The following is an 18,462-nucleotide window of genomic DNA, read 5'->3' on the forward strand; positions in this document are numbered from 1 at the left end:
TTAGACCTAGGGAAAACTTTTGAACTCAATTTACAGGGTTAAATTGAAAATCAGAGAAACAATGGAGTCAAAACACAAAAAAGGTAACATCCGGGAACTAAAATTGCAATTTAGAAAATGGTCATCTTGTTCATTCAAACAGAACACCAGAAACTGCTGTCTCTTCTCTGTATAAAAGGTTAGTCTTTTGGAGTATAAGTAGTAGGTCTATCTACATCAACCTGTAATAATGTTGTTTCTTATTTTAAAGTTGGAGTCATAATGAATTTTGGATTTAATTGTGAAGACAAAGGTCTAAAAAATATTCTGTAAATTACAGCAAAATTCTTTGTATGTTTTTCAAATTCATCACCTTGTAAATGAATATCATATACCTATAAATATTTCAGATTGGACTATTCCCGAAGAAAAAATAGAACATATTTACATAATACGTCCCTTAGATTTCAAAACAGCTTTATCCGTTAAAACTCATAAAAAAACAATATCTATTCAAGAAGAATATCAATCCATTCCATTATTAAATCATAATACAATTCAAAAGTATCTTAGTAAAGGATATAGATATATTCATATAGGATTAATTCAGGTTGCAATAAAACCTTTATTCCATCTAGGAGTAGATGCTCCTATATATTTAGTTTTAAGAGACACAAGACTTAAAAGATATAAAACTTCACTTTTATCTATGATTCAAACAAATGTATGTAATGGACCAATTTACTTTAATTGTGCTCCAAATTTTTCAGTAGATTTAACTGATCCACATGTTTGGTAGATTGTATTTTTTGGAATTAGTTTAGAATGTTATATGCAAACCAAAAGGTTGCACCTACTTGTGATTGATTTGATAATCTTACTTCTTGTTTAACTTCGTAGACTTGAAAAAGAACTTGGCTTTTTCACTCGAAATCAATTGTGACACTTAAGTCAGTAAGAGAAATAAGTGGGAAGAATTTTTTTAGTATTGAATGATGGAAGGAAAATAAAATCCCCTTACCTTCAATTTTGGTTGGGTATTTATATTGTTTAGTGGGTTTGGCAGACATTGTAACCATATTGCAACATGCAAGTTTGCAACCTGAGACCTCGAGGTCTCGAGTGAGGTGTCATCTTCATACGCCTCCAGCACTTTGTCACCTGCTGATTCATATTTGTACTTTACTTGTTAACAGCTAGTCAATACTTGTCCATTTTGTGAGGACCTGAAAATTTATTTTCTACATTTTTGTTCATTTAACTTACTTGTTTTGAATTTATGGTTGATTTAATGGTTGAGGTATGTTTTAACTCTATTACCTTATTTAACTTGGTGCATATTTAATTTGATGCATGTTAAGTTTCATAGTGTATAATACTAGTGTGACCAATTAGTGAGGTATGTGCAATAAATTTGGAGGATTAGAAGGAGTTTTGTGCAAAATAAATTATGTGATAAGAGGTGTTAAAAGTTAATTGGAGGAGAGTTATACAGTATAGTGAATGGAGACACATGGATTGACATTAGTTTTGCTTTACCACTTGTCAAGCATCCAAAGACCCTTGACCAAGACCAAACTTTCATTTTCCTTCTTTCTTGCATAGCTTGGATGAAATTTTAGAGAGGAAAGGAGAGAGAAAATACTTCATTTCTAGCCTTAATTTCTTGCTTGATCCATGAGAAATCCCAAGATCAACCCTAATTTACTCCGATAGATCTTGAGTGAAGTTTGGAGGGAAGTTCATGGTGGAGTTTTTGGGGGAAGAAAGTTTTGCATCTTCCTTGATTTGCTTGCCATCCTTGGGTTTGGAGGTAAAGAAGTGAACTTTGCTAGAACTTCTAGTTTTCTTCCTTTATTTTGGGGTTAGTTGATATATGAGATAATAGAAGCTAAATGAAACATGTTTATGGAAGATTTCATGGTTTTGTTAAGTGTTATTGAAATTTCCAGCTTTGATGCAAGATCTAGATAGTTTAGTTGAGAGCTTTATATATGTGAAAGTTTGCCAGATTTCCTTGTCTAAAACATGTATATTTGCCATGGAAGTAGGGTTGGCTCAAGTTATAGAGTAATTGCCATGAACTTGTTAGTTTTGGTGTCATGAACTTGTTAGATTGGTGTAAGAAGTGAATAGCTTAGTGAAAGTTTTGTATATGTGTAAGTATGATGGATTGTTTTTGCTAAGGATATGTCCCATGTGACACATGCTATGCTAGCCATGATTTATTGTGTTTTGCCATGAGAATAAGGTTGAACATTGGAAGTTTTGATAGACAAATTTGGGACAACCTTGCTGGAAATTTTACTTGGGTTAGCCAAGAGGGCGAGGGAGAAATTGCGACTTTATTGCTAGAATTTGTATGCTAATTTTGACATACATTTGCTCAAGATACTTGCCAAGACTTTTATTTTCATATGTATGTTGGTTTGAGCCAAAACAAAGAGGGACAAGAGGAAGAAATGAGTTTTCTCCAACATGTTTCTTGCTTGAATTTGCCAGCTTTGCACCTCAAAGGTCTTGTCCCATTTTTGTTAAAATTTTGACTATAAGTGATGTCCTTGTACTCTATATGTTGCTTGTGTTATCATGCATGATGGTTTTTCCCCAGATTTGAAAGAAAACTTTGCACTTTTGACAAACTATATGGGGTTTAAACCTGCAAATTACTTTGTTTGCTAAGTGAAGCTTCGACGCTCATAGTTTTGCATTTATACTAGCATGAAGTGGCTAGACTCTTGATGTATGATATGACCATAGGACTTGGAAATAACCAAGAGAAGGAACCAGGGTTTGAAGTGGAAAGATTGTGGTCAATTAGTGAATGTTCCAACTGCATGTTCCATGTTACTTGCTGATCAAATATAACTTGTTGTTAGAAATTGCTAGGGATCCTGAGTCGTTATTGCATAGGCAAGTGTGTATTTTATCGTACTCGACTTAACTTGACTGAGCTCTTGATATCTTGTTTTTATGTGAATGGATATGCATGTACAAGTAACTTGATATACATATGACTTGTGGTTTGACTTGAAACACTTGACCTTGAAATACTTGAAATGCTTGACATACTTGACATGCTGAGCTTACTTGACTTGATCTTGGCTAGGCAAGTGTGTACTTATTTACACTTGACCTCCATGAACTTGAATTACATGATCCTGCATGCGAACTTGAATGTACATATGCATGAGTATAGGCCGGCTGTATATCTTCTTGCAACGGTTGAATTGAGCTCTTCGCTAGAACCCTTATCCGAGACGTCGGGTAAGTTGGACAACTTTGGGTTAATCATGCATATGCATGAATGTAGGCCGACAACGGCTGAACTGAGCCCTTTGTTGGAACCCCTATCTAGGTTGGACAATCTTGAGTTGCTCATGCGTATGTGTGAATGTAGGCCTGATGTGTACTTTATCGCATCGACTGAACTGAACCTTTTGTTGGAACCCTGATCCGGGTAGGTTGGATAGTTTTGGGTAAAGAAAGAATTTCCTAACCTGTTTACCAGTGACTTGAACTCGTGACATGCTTCAATACCGGAGCATCAGGTGACAGCTAACGTCTCCAATCGTAACATGTTTGAGCGTTGGGTGACAGCCAATGACACCACTTGTGAATACTTGAACACTTGGGGTTTCGAACCCAAATCATGAATACTTGAACACTTGGCACTTTAACCCCAACCCCATGGTTAGTTGGTTGAATCGAACCGATAAGGGGTTTGGTCGAAGAGATTGACAAACCATGGGTACTTGTTTGACGTGTGGGCTCAGTACACGGGAATGATTGTAGAAACGGGACTGGAGACAAGTGGTGATCTACGAATATTATAATTGGTTGACGGAGTATTAACGGACCCTAGACAAGTTGTTGTGGAATCTGCTTTTGAGAGGAAACTATATCCTTTGACATAAATGTGTTCTTTACTGTACATTGATACATGATCTATCTGGATAGTACTTCCTAAATATGTGAGCATACAATAATGTGAATGTATATGTGAAATATGTGAATTTATCATGCCTTCCAGTCAGCTTGTATGTTTTCTTGGAATCTCACTGGGCGAAATCTCATTTCTTTAGTTGTTTTCCTTAACGGGGGTCGTGACGTGAGAGTGGGAGTTGGAGGAGGTAGAAACTTTGTCTAGCTTTGTTATTGCTCGTGTGAGCACTTTTTAGCTCTCTATCAGACTTGCTTGGTTTATTTTGTAAGCTTGAATCCCTAACCGTATTTAGGGCTTGTTTGGGCATTCGATGTCTATGAATGTATATAAATAAGGTTGAAAGTGCTATTGCTCTTGTTATTGAAATTATTATTATTATTATTATTTTTGAGGTGCGTAAGTGAGTCTTGGAGAGAGTTGGACAGACGGTCCGCCAAACCCTAGGATTTGTCCTAGGGGGAGGTGGAGTCATCACACATTTACTGTCTAAGGCTTGCCACTTGTCATTTTCATTTTTCCCCACTTTGTTATAATATGCATATGTTCAATGTTTTGTATTATGTGCTAAAGTGGCAAGAGCTAGGCACACGTCCAGTCGGGTCTCTGATATGGGGTCCGACTGAGTCATCACAATTTGATTAAAAGTTTTTTAAAGAAAAAGTGATCTCGCACTTCCTCAAACTTGTCTCTATAATAACTAAAAATACAACAAAAAATGAAAATGTATTATTCTTTTTCATAATTTTGACGTGTACCATAAATAAATGTCAATCAATTGATCACGCCATTTTATTTTTCATAATTTTGACTTGTAAAATAAGTGATATTATTTTCTAAAGAAGCCCATAATAAATTTTAGTTACTAATCTAGTAGGCGAGTTTGATTTTACTTTTACTCTAGAATGATTAAACAAACCATAGAATAAGAAAGCACAACAACAAGGAATTGAAATTTGACAAAACACATATGATGTATCTTTAATAGGGTGCATTATATTATGGGTTAATTACATTTACCTCCCCTGAGGTTTGACCATATTACCAATCAATCCCTATAATTTGTCCAAATAACGGTCTCACCCTTTGAATGATCAAACATTTAACAAAAATCCCCTTAATGCCGAAAATGCCCTTATTGAGGCCATGTTGCATTAAAAAAAGAACATATTTTTATTTTATTAACCCTGAAGCAATCCAAAAAAATAGAAAAAAGTTTTTGATTATTATTTTATAAAAATCATATCTTTGCTTCCATAAATAGTTTTGAATCAATAATTATTTTAAATCTTAAAAATGAATATTAAAAATTAGATAAATTGAAAGAAAAATAAAAAAAAAAGAAATTATTTTAGTTCCTGAAGTATGGTTCAAATTGAGGAAAACATGCCTTGTGCTCTCCGCGACATGCCTTGAACCACAAATTCGAACCATACTTGAGATTTAAAATAATTGCTTCTTTTTTATTTTTCTTTCAATTTATCTAATTTTTAATATTCATTTTTAAGATTTAAAATAATTATTGATTCAAAACTATTTATGGAAGCAAAGATATGATTTTTATAAAATAATAAGCAAAAACTTTTTGATGATTTTTTTGGATTACTTGAAGGTTAATAAATAAAAATATGTTCTTTTTCTAATGCAATATGGCCTCAAAAGGGGCATTTTCGGCATTAAAGGGGTTTTTGTTAAATGTTTGATCATTCAAAGGGTGAGACCGTTATTTGGACAAATTACAGGGATTGATTGGTAATATGGTCAAACCTCAGGGGAGGTAAATGTAATTAACCCTTATATTATTTTGTTAGAAAAATTTTCATAAATTGCTCTATGTTTAATGCAGAATATGCATAAAAATGAGTACTAAGAAATTGTAAAAGATGATTAAGTCATAAAACAATCATCCAATACATAGATTTTACCAAAAATCTCTCTCTCTCTCTCTCTCTCTCTCTCTAAATGACATGCAAAACATAAATCGTTTGTCAATCATAAATTCTTCGAAAAGTATGAATATGATTTTCCTTGATTCAAGCGTTTATTGTAATTCTTTGAATTTTTTTAACCAGTTGTACATTTATCAAGTATTAGAATAGATTACAACTTTAATTAATAAAATGCCTTACAACTATAAATGATAAATAAACTAACTTGAAAATAATACGGAAGATTAAAAAACAATTTGCAGTAGAGGAAAAGATAACTACAAATTTAAATTTGATGAGAAATATAGTCGGCAAAAATACTAGAATTAAAGCATCAATCAACTTTTATTTATTCTCTCAACTAAGCTTGTCAGAAAAAAAAAAAAAGAAACTGTATACTTGCACACACATATAGATATATACAAGACCATTGTTTACTTTCCCTTGTGTACCATTTATAAATAAAATATAGAAAAGGAAAAAAAATACTTATAATGGAGTAATTACAAGAAATCAAATTGTCAAAATCTAGCCCAGCTCCCATCCAATAATTATTTTTTACCAAACTACCAAATTTCCTTCTTTTTACTCACATGCTTCCCTAATTAGGCCTCTTAATTGCCACAGTGGATGAGTGTACTCTCAGAATACCAAAGGAATAATAAACAGACAAGATAGAAGTTCCAGAATCTCTCCCAAGTCCCAAATCCATTCATATTCCTTGCAATTGTAGTCTGCATACTCTCCAATTGTTCCTTCCTTGGCACCCCCACTTTTTCCTCAGTACCTTTTAGACTTTTTTGTACTTACTTTCTTAGTTACTGACGAATTAGTCTTGTCCGATGTCATTCATCCTTGCCCTATCTACTGCCATCTAACTACCCGAAGACCAGTGTCGTCATCTTCTCACATTAACTCTTTTCTTTTGCACTTAAAGATTAAACAGTTCTCCTATTTAACCAAAACCTACTTTTTTTTATAATTCAATAATGACATCATACCTATGCATTAACTCCTTCTTTCTGCACTTGAAGATTAAACAGCTTCCCTATTCGAGCAAAACCCACTTGTTTCTTATCATAGAGCTATAAGATATTACCTGCAGAAACCCCCTTTCAATTTGTGAGTTGATTTCTCCCATCAAATTTTGTTTTTTAGTACTTGATTGAGAATTCAAAAACTCTTCATCTTTTTTATTAAGGGCAGTTATCTTAGAGCTAGATCATATCTGCAGATACTTGTTTTCAACTTGATCATGCTTTTGGTACTTGTTTATATGCATTATAGATGCCTCATGGGTAACGATTGAGGTTTTATATCTTATCTTTATTTGTTAAGAAATCTAGTCTAAGATTGTTGAGCTAGTAGATGATTGAATTGACCAATTTATATGGGTATAACTACATGAAGAGGGATGATTTAAAGTGGACAATCTTCTTTCATTTATGGCCTTCCCTCCCTCCACCCCACAAAAATAGTATCTTTGTTCTTCGAAGTACAATTACTCTATGTGTGTGTATGTGTGGAATTTAATGCTTGTGAACTGAAAAGTTTGATTTCATGGTTGACAATTAATTTTTTTTGGTATAAGTTGGAGTTAGTACGAGATTTACCAGATAAAAATTAAGGCAAAGAATTGCTATTATTTTTGTTTTTTGTGTAGATGACTCATTGTTTCACATTTTAGTATAGTGATAATAGAGTCTTATGCTAAATGCAAGAATTGAAGCATACAACGCAATTACAACTTATGTTTTGCATCATTCTTTTTGATGGAATTTTCTATAGTTCTATTCTTCGTTTAAATTATCATTGTCTCTTTTACGAGGGAAAGGTAGTCTGTGGTTTCTATGCTTACTATTTGGATTTGAAATTAGTGTAGAATTTGAATTAACCAATTATTTATATTAATGTAATTGTATGAAGTGGATCACTAAAACTAGACAATTCTCCTTTAATTTATGCCAACCTTAAAGTTTTTATTCTAAATAATATCTTTGTTCTTTAAAGTGCTATTACTGTGTGAAAATTTGTGTGTGGAATTCAATATCTTGTGAGCTGAAAATTTTGGTCAAATGAGTATGCTCTCGATTTGGATGGAGAGCTAGAAGAAGAGAAAGAATCAAGGGAGCTTTGATGAGGATGGAAGTGAATAAAGTTAAGCAGGATAAGCAACAAAAAGAGGAAGATAGAAAACAAAAGAGAACCCCTTCAGAGAAAACATGCACATAAAAAATACAATCATTCACCATGAATAATACTATCAAGACAAGGTAAAAAATTTGTGAAAATGAGGCAGTCAAATGTGGAAGATTGAAGAATGTTGAATTTTATGAAACATTTTAAAAAAATATGACAAAGATGATGTTTATGAATGGAAAAGCCTTTGAGCCAATGAGTAATGGACACAAAGGCAACCTGGTAGATAGATGGTTAGCAATACCATGTAGCATTTTGTAATCAAAGTCAAAGATGATTACGAGAGAAAATTTGCTCCATGACATTTATTAGATTGCCTTTTTTGCTTGGTTGAGAGAGGGCTTTTTTGAGTTTCTTGGAAAGTTCAGGTTTTAGGGGTTTTAGTCCAATTAATTTCGTGGCTTGAAGGCTACTCTATGGAGATATTGGACCACGTTTTAACTTGGACAGTTGTGGATTGTTTTCGTTAAAAAAGTGGAAGACAAATTTTTTATCATAAAACTGATTGTATCTACAGAAACTTGGTTTCAACTCGATCACCTTATGCTTATGGTTTAATGTAGTATTAGTTGAAAATATAATTTTGAATTAAGAGATTTTTCAAAGTTCTTTCTTATTTTTTTTTATTTATATCTCAATCATTTGTCAGATTAGTCGCATGTTCTCCTAAATACTATGTTTTGTTGTGTTTTGGTGGACTTTGATTCCAAAAATCTATAGAGGATTAAATGCATAACTAATTTGCTTCCATGTGATCTTGGAAAGATTCTCGATTCTCTTATTAGATGCATTAAACCCCTTTTTTTTTCTTATTCAATGGAGAATATGCTATGCAGTTTGTTTTGAACAATTTTGTGTTTTAAATGACTTGCATTAAAAGTTGCTAAATGTTCTTTTAGTCCTTTGAGCAGGTACCTTTAATTTTCTTGTGTAGAGAATTTGTGTTGGTGGTTCTCAAAGCATGCTTCTTTATGGCCTCGTGACAAATAAGGTACGTCAATACTCTCGTTATTGTTGGTCAGGAGTTAAGTACGAGGCTTAATGAGTTAGAATTAAGGCAATGAATTATTTTGTTTTTGATATTTGTGTGGAGATTTTGCACGATTGTTCTTTTTATGGAGTGGTGCCAGTCTAGCATCGATATAAGTGGTCATTGTTAGGTAGTTTGTGGGCTTTAATGCTCACTATCCAGACTTGAAACTAGTGAAGGATTTGACTTTTTATTCTTTTATCTTTATTCATTGAAAAATCTGGTCTAAGATTGTTAAACTAATAGATGATTGAACTAATCTCATATAATTTGGGGCTGCATTCAAAACAAATTAACAAAAAAGACACCTTAACCGAATGCAATCCACTTCACATGATCCTCTCTGTGCATTTGCTGCAACATAGAATCAAGAGTAGACTCTTGAAACTGTTGCACTATTGCATTAAACCTCCTTCCTTTGGGCTAGGACCACGTTCCATCCTTCATCAAACCACTTACCTTAGAGGTAATAGACAGTCCTAAATTCTTATATAAAGACTCAGGTTATCTTAAATGTAAAAGCCCAAGTGCAAGCCAATTATCAAACCAGAAAAAAGTGCTCCTACCATCAACCAATGTCAGTTTTAATCCATGGCTAAGCAAGGCGCCTAAGCTGTAACAAATTTCTCCAACACCATGAACCTTCAGCATGAATTTTTACTTCCCATAGACTGTGCCCTTTCAGCATCATAGAGTGTATCTATCTAACCGATGAAGTATCATTTTTAAGATATAGATTCCGAATGAGCTTAAGGATCAAACACTTATTCCAGTTGGCCACATTCTGTACTCCTAGTACGCCATTCTTTTTTGTTTGTAGACATCTTTTCACTTTACTTTTTCTGCATAATGTGATTTAATTTCACCAAACCATAGAAATGAGGATAACAGGTTATCAATCCTTCTTAAGTACTGCTTTGGGTAGTGTAAAAACACTAGTTCAATAGAGGCAGATACCATCAAGGATAGATAAGATAAGCTGCCACCGACCTCCATACTTAAGCTTTTTTGCTGCCCAACTTTGTATCCTCTGCTGAATCTTTATAAAAACAGGTTGGCAGTCCTTGTGGCTGAGTTTTGTTGAAATAAGAGGCAGACCGAAGTATTTAATTGGCAGTTCACCTCTTGGCGTCTCCCATATGTTGTACAGCTACTGTCCCACTTTATCAGTCATACCCATTACATACATGCTACTCTCATGAAGATTAGGCTTCAAACCAGATAAACTTCCAAATTCAGCAATAGTGTCCTTTACGAAACAAAAAGAATGCTAAGTAGCTGTTGATATTAAAAAAAAATCATCTGCAAATGCAATATAGGATAATTCCAAATCTAAATAATACAGATGAAATCAAATTCTCTCTCACGAATATTCCACTTTAGTAATGAAGTGAATAAAGTTAAGCAGGAAGAAAGCAAGAAAGAGAAAACAAAGAAACGAAGAGAACCCCTTGAGAGAAAGCTACATATAAAGAAAACAAGAATTCACCAATAATAGTACTACTAGGACAAGGTCAAAAATTTTTAGAACGAGGCAGACAAATGTGGAAGATTGAAGAATCTCGAATCTTATGATAAAATTTGGACTTTGTGATGAAGGTCAATGTTTATGAATGGAAAAGCAATTCAAAAAATAAGGAAAGGAGACAAAGGCAACCTAGCAGATAGTTGGTTTCTAGTACCAAGCTGCATTATGTAAGCAAAGCCAGAGATGGTGACTAAAGAAAATTTGTTCCATGCCATTTATTTGTTTGCCATTTTGCTGGATTCACAAGGGGACTTTTCGAATCACTTAAAAATTCTAGGGTTTAGCACAATTAGTTCCTTTGTTTGAAGGCTACTCTGTAGAGGCATTGAACCATGTTTTGACTTGGACAGTTGTGAATTTTTTCCTTTTTTAACTACTTTTATTAAAACGGAACACAAGTTCTTCATCATAATGCTGGGTCATACTTGAAGAAAGTTGATTTCAACGTGTTCTACCCACAATTGTGTATGTGTAGTAATATTAGGCTAAAAAAAATCATGCATTTGGTAGTTGTTTCAATAAATATGTATGTGACTCGTTGGGTTTTCATGTTTAATGACGCCTTGGTTTCTATAGTACCTTTTTTCTATCTTCTTTGAGAAAGTTTGTCCTGATTTTGGCGGTTTTGATTCCTAACATCTGCAGAGGAGTAAATGCATATTTAGTCTACTTCCATGTAATCTCAGAACGCTTCTGCATTAGAGGCAATGGACCTTTTATTTTGTTATTAAAAAGATTAAAAATTTGTTACACATTCTGTTTTAAAATTTTGTTTTAAAAGACAAGCATCAAAAGTTGCTAAATGTTTTCTTGGCTCTTGGTGCAGGTATGTTAACTACTTTTACTTGGTTACCTTGCAGGATAGTGCTTAATTTTTGAATGTTTAGAAAGTTTGTGCCCAGGCTTGTTTTACGTCTCATTAGAAATAAGGCATATCAATACTCAGTAGTGTAGGATAAGATTTTCATTTTCATCTTTATTTGGTGAGAAATCTGGTCTAACATTGTTGAGCTAGTAGATGACTAAATTAACCAATTTATATGGGTATAATAACTGTATGAAGAGGGATGATTAAAAGTGGAGAATCTCCTTTCATTAGTTTCATTTAGGGCTACATTAAAGTTCTCCCCTTCCCACAAAAATAGTATCTTTGTTCTTTGAAGTATTGTCACTCTTAGTGTGTGTGTATGTGTGGAATTTAATGCTTTGTGAACTGAAAATTTTGGTTTCTTGTTTAACAATTAAATTTTCTAATATAAGTTGGAGTTAGTATGAGGTCTACTAAATAAGAATTAAGACCAGGAATTGCTATTACTTCTGTTTTTGCGAAGATAACTCATCATTGCACATTTTAGTATAGTGTTAATAGAGCCTTATGTTAAATGCTAGAGTTGCTTCGTACGATGCAACTACCACTTGAGTTCTACATGGTAGTGAGGGAAAGGTAGTCTATGACTTTTTATGCTTGCTATTTGGATTTGAAACTAGTGTAGAATTTGAATTAACCAATTATTTATAGGCATTAATTGTAACTAGATGAAGTGGATTGCTAAAACTAGACAATCTCCTTTAATTTATGATAGCACTAAAGTTTTTGTCTCAATAATATCTTTGTTCTCTAAAGTGTTGTTATAGTGTGAAAATGCGTGTGTGAAATTCAATATCTTATAAGCTAAAAAATTTGGTCAGACAAGTGTGCACTTTGTGCGCTCTCGATTTGGATGTAGAGGTAGAGGAAGAGAAAGAATCAAGTGAACTTTGACAGAGATGGAAGTGAATAAAGTTAAGAAAGAAAAGCAACAAGAAAGAGGAAGATAGAAAAAAGAAAACCCATTCAGAGAAAACAAGCACATAAAAAATACAATAATTTACCATGAATAATACTATTAAGACAAGGTAAAAAATTTGTGAAAATGAGGTAGTCAAATATGAAAGATTGAAGAACATTGCATTTTATGAAACATCTAAAAAAATGTGATAAAGGTAGTGTTTATGGATGCAAAATCCTTTGAACGAATGAGAAGTTGATACAAAGGCAACCTGGTAGATAGATGGTTAGCAGTACCATGTAACATTTTGTAATCGAAGCCAAAGATAATGATGAGAGAAAATTTGCTCCATAAAATTTCTCAGTTTGCCCTTTTTGCTTGGTTCAAAGAGATTTTTTAAGCTTCTTGGAAAGTTCAGATTTTAGGAGTTTTAGTACAATTACTTCCTTAGTTTGAAAATTACTTTGTGAAGACATTGGACCACATTTTGACATGGACAGTTGTGGTTTGTTTTCATTAAAAAAGTAGAAGATAATTTTTTTTTTATCATAAAACTGATTGTATCTGTATTTGCAGAATCTTGCTTTCATCTTGATCACCTTGCGTTTATGGTTTAAGGTAGTATTAGGCTAAATATATATGCCACTGGTACTTGTTTCCATAAACATGTACTTGCCTCTTCAGAAGTGCAATAACATCTCTACATCACATACTTTTTTTGTGTGTACCTTTGTGGACATGATATATTTTTGAAGCAAGAGATTTTTCAAAGTTCCTTTCTATTTTGCATTTATATCTCCATCATCTCTGAGATGGTTTTCTATGTTTTTTGTTTAGTCGCATGTTCTCCTGAGTATTTTTTGCTTCTTTTGAAAGCTTTTGTTTGGTTTTGGTAGACTTTGATTCGCAAAATCTACAGAGGACTAAATGCATAACTACTTTGATTTCATGTGGTCTTGGAAAGATCTCTTGTAAGATGCGTTAAACCCTTTTTTCTCTCTCATTTAATGGAGAATATACTGTGCAATGTGTTTTGAATAATTTTGTGTTTTAAACGACATGCATTAAAAGTTGCTAAATGTTCTTTTGGTCCTTTGGGCAAGTACCTTTAATTTTCCTGTGCAGAGAAAATTGGTGTTAGCAATTCTCAAAACTTGCTTCTTTCTCGCCTCGTAACAATTAAGGTGCGTAATACTGTTGTTATTGTTGGTCAGTAAAGATCACTAGTCTACGACTAAATTTTCGCTTCGTATCTTTATTTGTAGAAATTTGGTCTGGGACTGCTGAGCTTGTAGATGATTGACATGACCAGTTTTTATAGTTATAATTGTATGAAAATGGTTCATTAAAGTTGGACAATCTCCTTTACTTATGACTACAAGGAAGCAATGTTTGGTCAAAAATATATTTGTTCTTTGAAGTATTGTTGCTGTCTCTAGCTGTTTGCATGGTACATAACGCTTGTGAACTAAAAAATTTGGGTTCATGGTTGATATTACCATTTTATGCTATATGCTGGAGTTGTATGCGGTTTACTAAGCTGGAACTAATGCTCAGAATTGGTTCTATTTTGTTGTTTGTGCGGATTATTCATCCTTGCACCTTTTACAATAGTGTTACTAGAACATGATAGTAAAGGCTATGTAGATAGAGTTGAAGTTTATAATGCAGTTATAACAAAGATTCTACGTGATTTTTTTTTTCGTGGAGTGTAGTCTGTAGGTCTATCTTTGGTTTCGATGATCGTTGTCTTTTTTTTTTTTTACCAAAGAAAGGTTGTTAGGGGTTGTTTATGCTTGCTATTTGGAGATGAAAATAGTATAGGATTTGAATTTTTTTAACAAAACTTTATTTGTTAGAATCTAGTCTAAGATTGTCAAACTAGTAGATGATTGAACTAACCAATTATTCATGGGTGTAAGGGTAACTGTTACTGTTTGAAGAGGATCATTGAAAGTAGACAATCTCCTTTACTTTAGGGCTGCATTAAGCATTTTTTTTCTTTCAGCATTGTATCTTTGTTCTTTAATGTACTGTTTCTCTGTGTGTATGTGTAGAATTCAATGCTTTCTAAATTGAAAATTGGGATAATTTCTGAAACCTCCCCTGAGGTTTCTGACAATTTCACTAAGCTTCCTTAAGGTTTGAAAAATTACACTTACCTCCCTTGATTTGATAGTTTTAGTAACAAAATCTTAAAATAATATTGACTAGGACAATTTTTTGAATGAATACCCAAAAATGCCGTTGTGGAATGAGTTTTAATTTATTTTTCTGTACAATTATAAGATTATTTAGTATAATTATAAGGAAAATGTGCCAAATTTTTCATGTCTATATCTACTATTTGGTAAACAACTATAATACTAATTTTATTACTATGATATGATATTTTTAATGGCATTTTATTATGAATTTAGATTTATAAGATAGAAAAGATAATATTGAAATAATTCATTTAGAGTTTATAAATTTTTGGAGTAGTGGGATTACCATAATTTAGTAATGCTTTTGGGCCATTTCTTTTTTATTTATTGTTAATTTTAATATCAAAAAATAGAAAACAAAGATCAGCAAAAATATTGGATTACATATAAAATTAATTCGTCAAAAAAAATCACTAGTTCGACATTTGGTTATAATAAAAACCTAGAGGCAATAGTGGTAGTTCTATAGTTTTATTGGCAAAAAATTTTAAAAAAGGAATAAGAAGGAAAAAATAATTTTAAAACTCATTCTAAGTATAAGCATATGCAATAAGAGAATTTCATTAAAATATTTAAGGGTAAAATTCTCATTTTAAATGATAAGGGAGGTATGTGTAATTTTTTAAACTTCAGGGGAGTTCAATGAAATTGTCAGAAACCTCAGGGGAGATTTTTGAAATTATCCCTCGAAAATTTTGGTATCATGGTTAATGATTAAATTTTTTGCCATAAGCAGGAGTTAGTACAAGGCTTTTTGAGTTGGAACTAAAGCAAGGAATTCTTTTATTTTGGTTGTTTGTGTGGAGGTTCTGCATAATTTGTTCTTTCTATGGAGCGGTCTGCTGGTCTAACGTTAGTATAAGTGATCATTTTTAGATAGTCTGTAGACTTGAAACTACCGTAGGATTTGGCTTTTTATTCTTTTATCTTTATTCGTCAAAAAATTTGGCCTAAAATTGTTGAACTAGGAGATGATTGAAATAGCCTCATCTAATTGAGAGCCGCATTAAAGCTTGGTCCTTTTTTTTTTGCAAAATAATGTCCTTGTTTGTTAAAGTTCTGTTCCTGTGTGAAATTGTGAGGACCCGAATTTTTATTTTACTTACTTTTATTTTATTTTACCGGCTTATTTAATATTTATTTATCCGTTTACTCCGAATAATTTATTTCATCCATTTTAAATCCATTTACATGGAACAATGTCTCATTTATATTTTTAAAACGTTTCGTTAGCGAATTTAATTTTTCTGCGGTTCGTTTAGTGAGAAATAGCGAATGCATGTTTTTCGAGACAAACTCGATCCGAGAGTACGTAATCTTGAAGAATTAAGAATGATCATTGGTAGACTAAGAAAAGTTCATGGAGGGATTAGAAGTGAGTGAGTTAAATTAAGTTCAATTAGGAGCACTAATTGCTCACTAATCGATTGTTGACTTTTGGGCACCAAGAACACCTTTATGTCATTCTTCTTGTCACTCAATCTAATCACCAACTACTACAAAAAAAAAACCTCTCTTCTTCTCCTCTCCTTGGCTGATTCCCCCTCCCTCATTTCCCCACAAAATTTTAGCTCCCTTTCTTCCATTGTTGCTCCAAGAAGACTCTCCAAATTTGCTTCTTTTCTTGGTTCTTCATATAAGCTTGGAAGGTGACTTGAACAAGGAAGAAACTTTGGTGATTCAAGAGCTCATACACTAGTGGTTAGTCTTCATTCTTGGAAGCAAAGGTAATCCTCCAAGTTCTCATCTTTTCCCTCTCAACTATTAGTAGTTAGTTAGTTGTTGGGTTGTTGATGGGTTCACAAGAATCTTGACATTAAGTAGTGGACTTGAGGTGACTTTATAGGTAGAGGCGTTGAAGATTTTTGTATGTTTACTTGTTTGTTTGATGCTTATTTTGAGAAGATATGGCTTAATTTTAGTTGGAAAGTTGGAAAAGAAAACTAGAAGATGAAGGATGCTTGCTGTCCGAATTTTGGCTGGATGAAACCCTTATGTTAATTTCGAATTTTGCTGCTGTTTTGGTGCTATAATATTTGTTATATGATGGTGTTTATGTGTGTTAAATATCTCCCAAGATGGTTGAGTTAAAGTAGAGTTTAAGTGAGAAAGAAATCTGGAAACTTTTCTGACCAAGAGATCCGACTAGTGCTCACGTTTTGGGTCATAACTTTTTGTCTGGGAGTTGAAATCGAGAACCGTTTAAGGCATCTAAAACTAGACTCTGAGAGCTTTCCGTCAGTGTAAAATGTACCTACAAACTTGTTTCCTATGAGCCATAGTGAACGGGCAAAGATGACTGAATTTCCTCACTGTTTTCATCCGAGAAACAGTCCTAACTACAGTTTGTAGGTCAATTTTGCCTATCTTGAAAAATGAATTTTAAGATAGTTCCTTCTAGTAATTTGTAGAATTTTGAATCTAGTTTTCAATGCCTCAAACCACACTAAATTTTGAGTTGTGTAGCTCTAGTTATGATTAGATATTTAAACTCTGCCAAGTACGTCAGAACTCGTAAACAGGTTCCAAATTTCAATTTTCTTAAAACCATTGTATCTTGATGTAGAAAGGTCCAAATTGAGTTCTGTTTATTGCATTTGAAACTAGATTTGGAATTCTATTAGTGGTATAAATTTCAAGGGTTGATTCCATTTCTATGAATTTTGCCTAATTTCTAAATTTTGTTGAAATTGCAAGCCTGTTTTGCTCTGTACTGTCTGAAACAGTGATTTTGAACTAAAATTTGAATGATTTCGAATTGGAGTCTGAGAAAAGTGTCTTCTAGAGAGTTTTAGTGTATTGAGTCTAGTTTCCAACGGTATAAAGTTTTCAAATTTTGGAATTACGAAACTCGAGATACGATTTTTCCAAATAGTATCGCACCAAACTGAAAATTTTCTAGTTTCAACCAAAGTACTCTTTTAAATACTTTCAACCTCCCTTTGAGATTGTAGTCCGTTTTAAGTTTAGTTTCATGGTTGGATATAAGGTCTCTTTGAACATTAGACCTTCATTTTGAATCTTGGTTTCCAAATGATTAAACTTCCCTTAATGTGTTTCTTGGTTGTTAACTTCCATGGTTAATGGCACCCCTATTCTTATGCCCTCGATTCCCATGAGTTTGTATTTCAAAAGGAGAACGTTTTAACTAGAGTAATTCTTGGTGAATTTCATTAGTTTTATACTCAAAATTTGGAACTTTAGCTTTGATATTTACTATGAAAATGAGTGGAGTTTTGATGAATTCTAACTCCATTAGTTTAGAAAATGTGAACGTTCTTTATATTCTTAAAACTTGGCGTAGGACTAGAAGTTTTGAAAAATGAAAACCATTTTTCCTTTTCTCGATTTTCGTACCGAAAATATATATGATACTTTCTTTTGGAATTGATATTACTTATCACGACTTGAATCAAAAACGACTTTTGAGTTCTCTTGGAGCATTATTTCAATGATTCAGCGAAAAAAGCTCTTTTAACTCGACTCGACTTGTGACTTTGAGAGTGGGTAGTAAGAAAATATTTTTCCTTATAACTTTGGTCGAGAACCTAGGTAATCATGATTGTACATATCTCAGGTGATCAAGAGGACGTCGAAGAGCTCATCTGACTCTCGCTTTGCTCCTGTTTTGCCTTTACTTTTGGTGAGTGTCAAGTGCATGTTCGATGTTAATATGATTAAATTGAGATTTGTATAAGTTCTATATGATACGTAAAGGCAAAGGGTGTACTTTACTGCCCTCGTCTTCTCTCTCTCTCTTGATTATATGATACTTGTTAGATGAATATATATATACTTGTACTTGTACATAAACATGTTTTAAGTCGTGAGCATTGAGCGGCTAGAAGTATCACGCCCTATTTGGGTGGGAGGTACCGC

At 33.0% G+C, this 18,462-nt stretch overlaps 1 long non-coding RNA gene across 2 annotated transcripts; it reads left to right on the top strand.

The window, feature by feature from the left end:
- The first annotated feature begins 6,603 nt into the window (after positions 1-6,603).
- Positions 6,604-13,470, top strand: LOC140005386 (uncharacterized). 2 transcript variants are annotated; one of them, XR_011813226.1, is made up of 3 exons: positions 6,604-6,972; positions 8,949-9,040; positions 11,468-12,541. It is a non-coding gene; the product is annotated as an uncharacterized lncRNA (long non-coding RNA). The 2 variants fall into 2 exon arrangements; XR_011813225.1 differs by lacking the exon at positions 11,468-12,541 and adding an exon at positions 13,273-13,470 and having other exon boundaries at positions 6,605-6,972.
- The last annotated feature ends 4,992 nt before the right edge of the window (positions 13,471-18,462 follow it).

Source organism: Coffea arabica, chromosome 4c (genome assembly GCF_036785885.1).
Source record: "Coffea arabica cultivar ET-39 chromosome 4c, Coffea Arabica ET-39 HiFi, whole genome shotgun sequence".
NCBI lineage: Eukaryota > Viridiplantae > Streptophyta > Magnoliopsida > Gentianales > Rubiaceae > Coffea > Coffea arabica.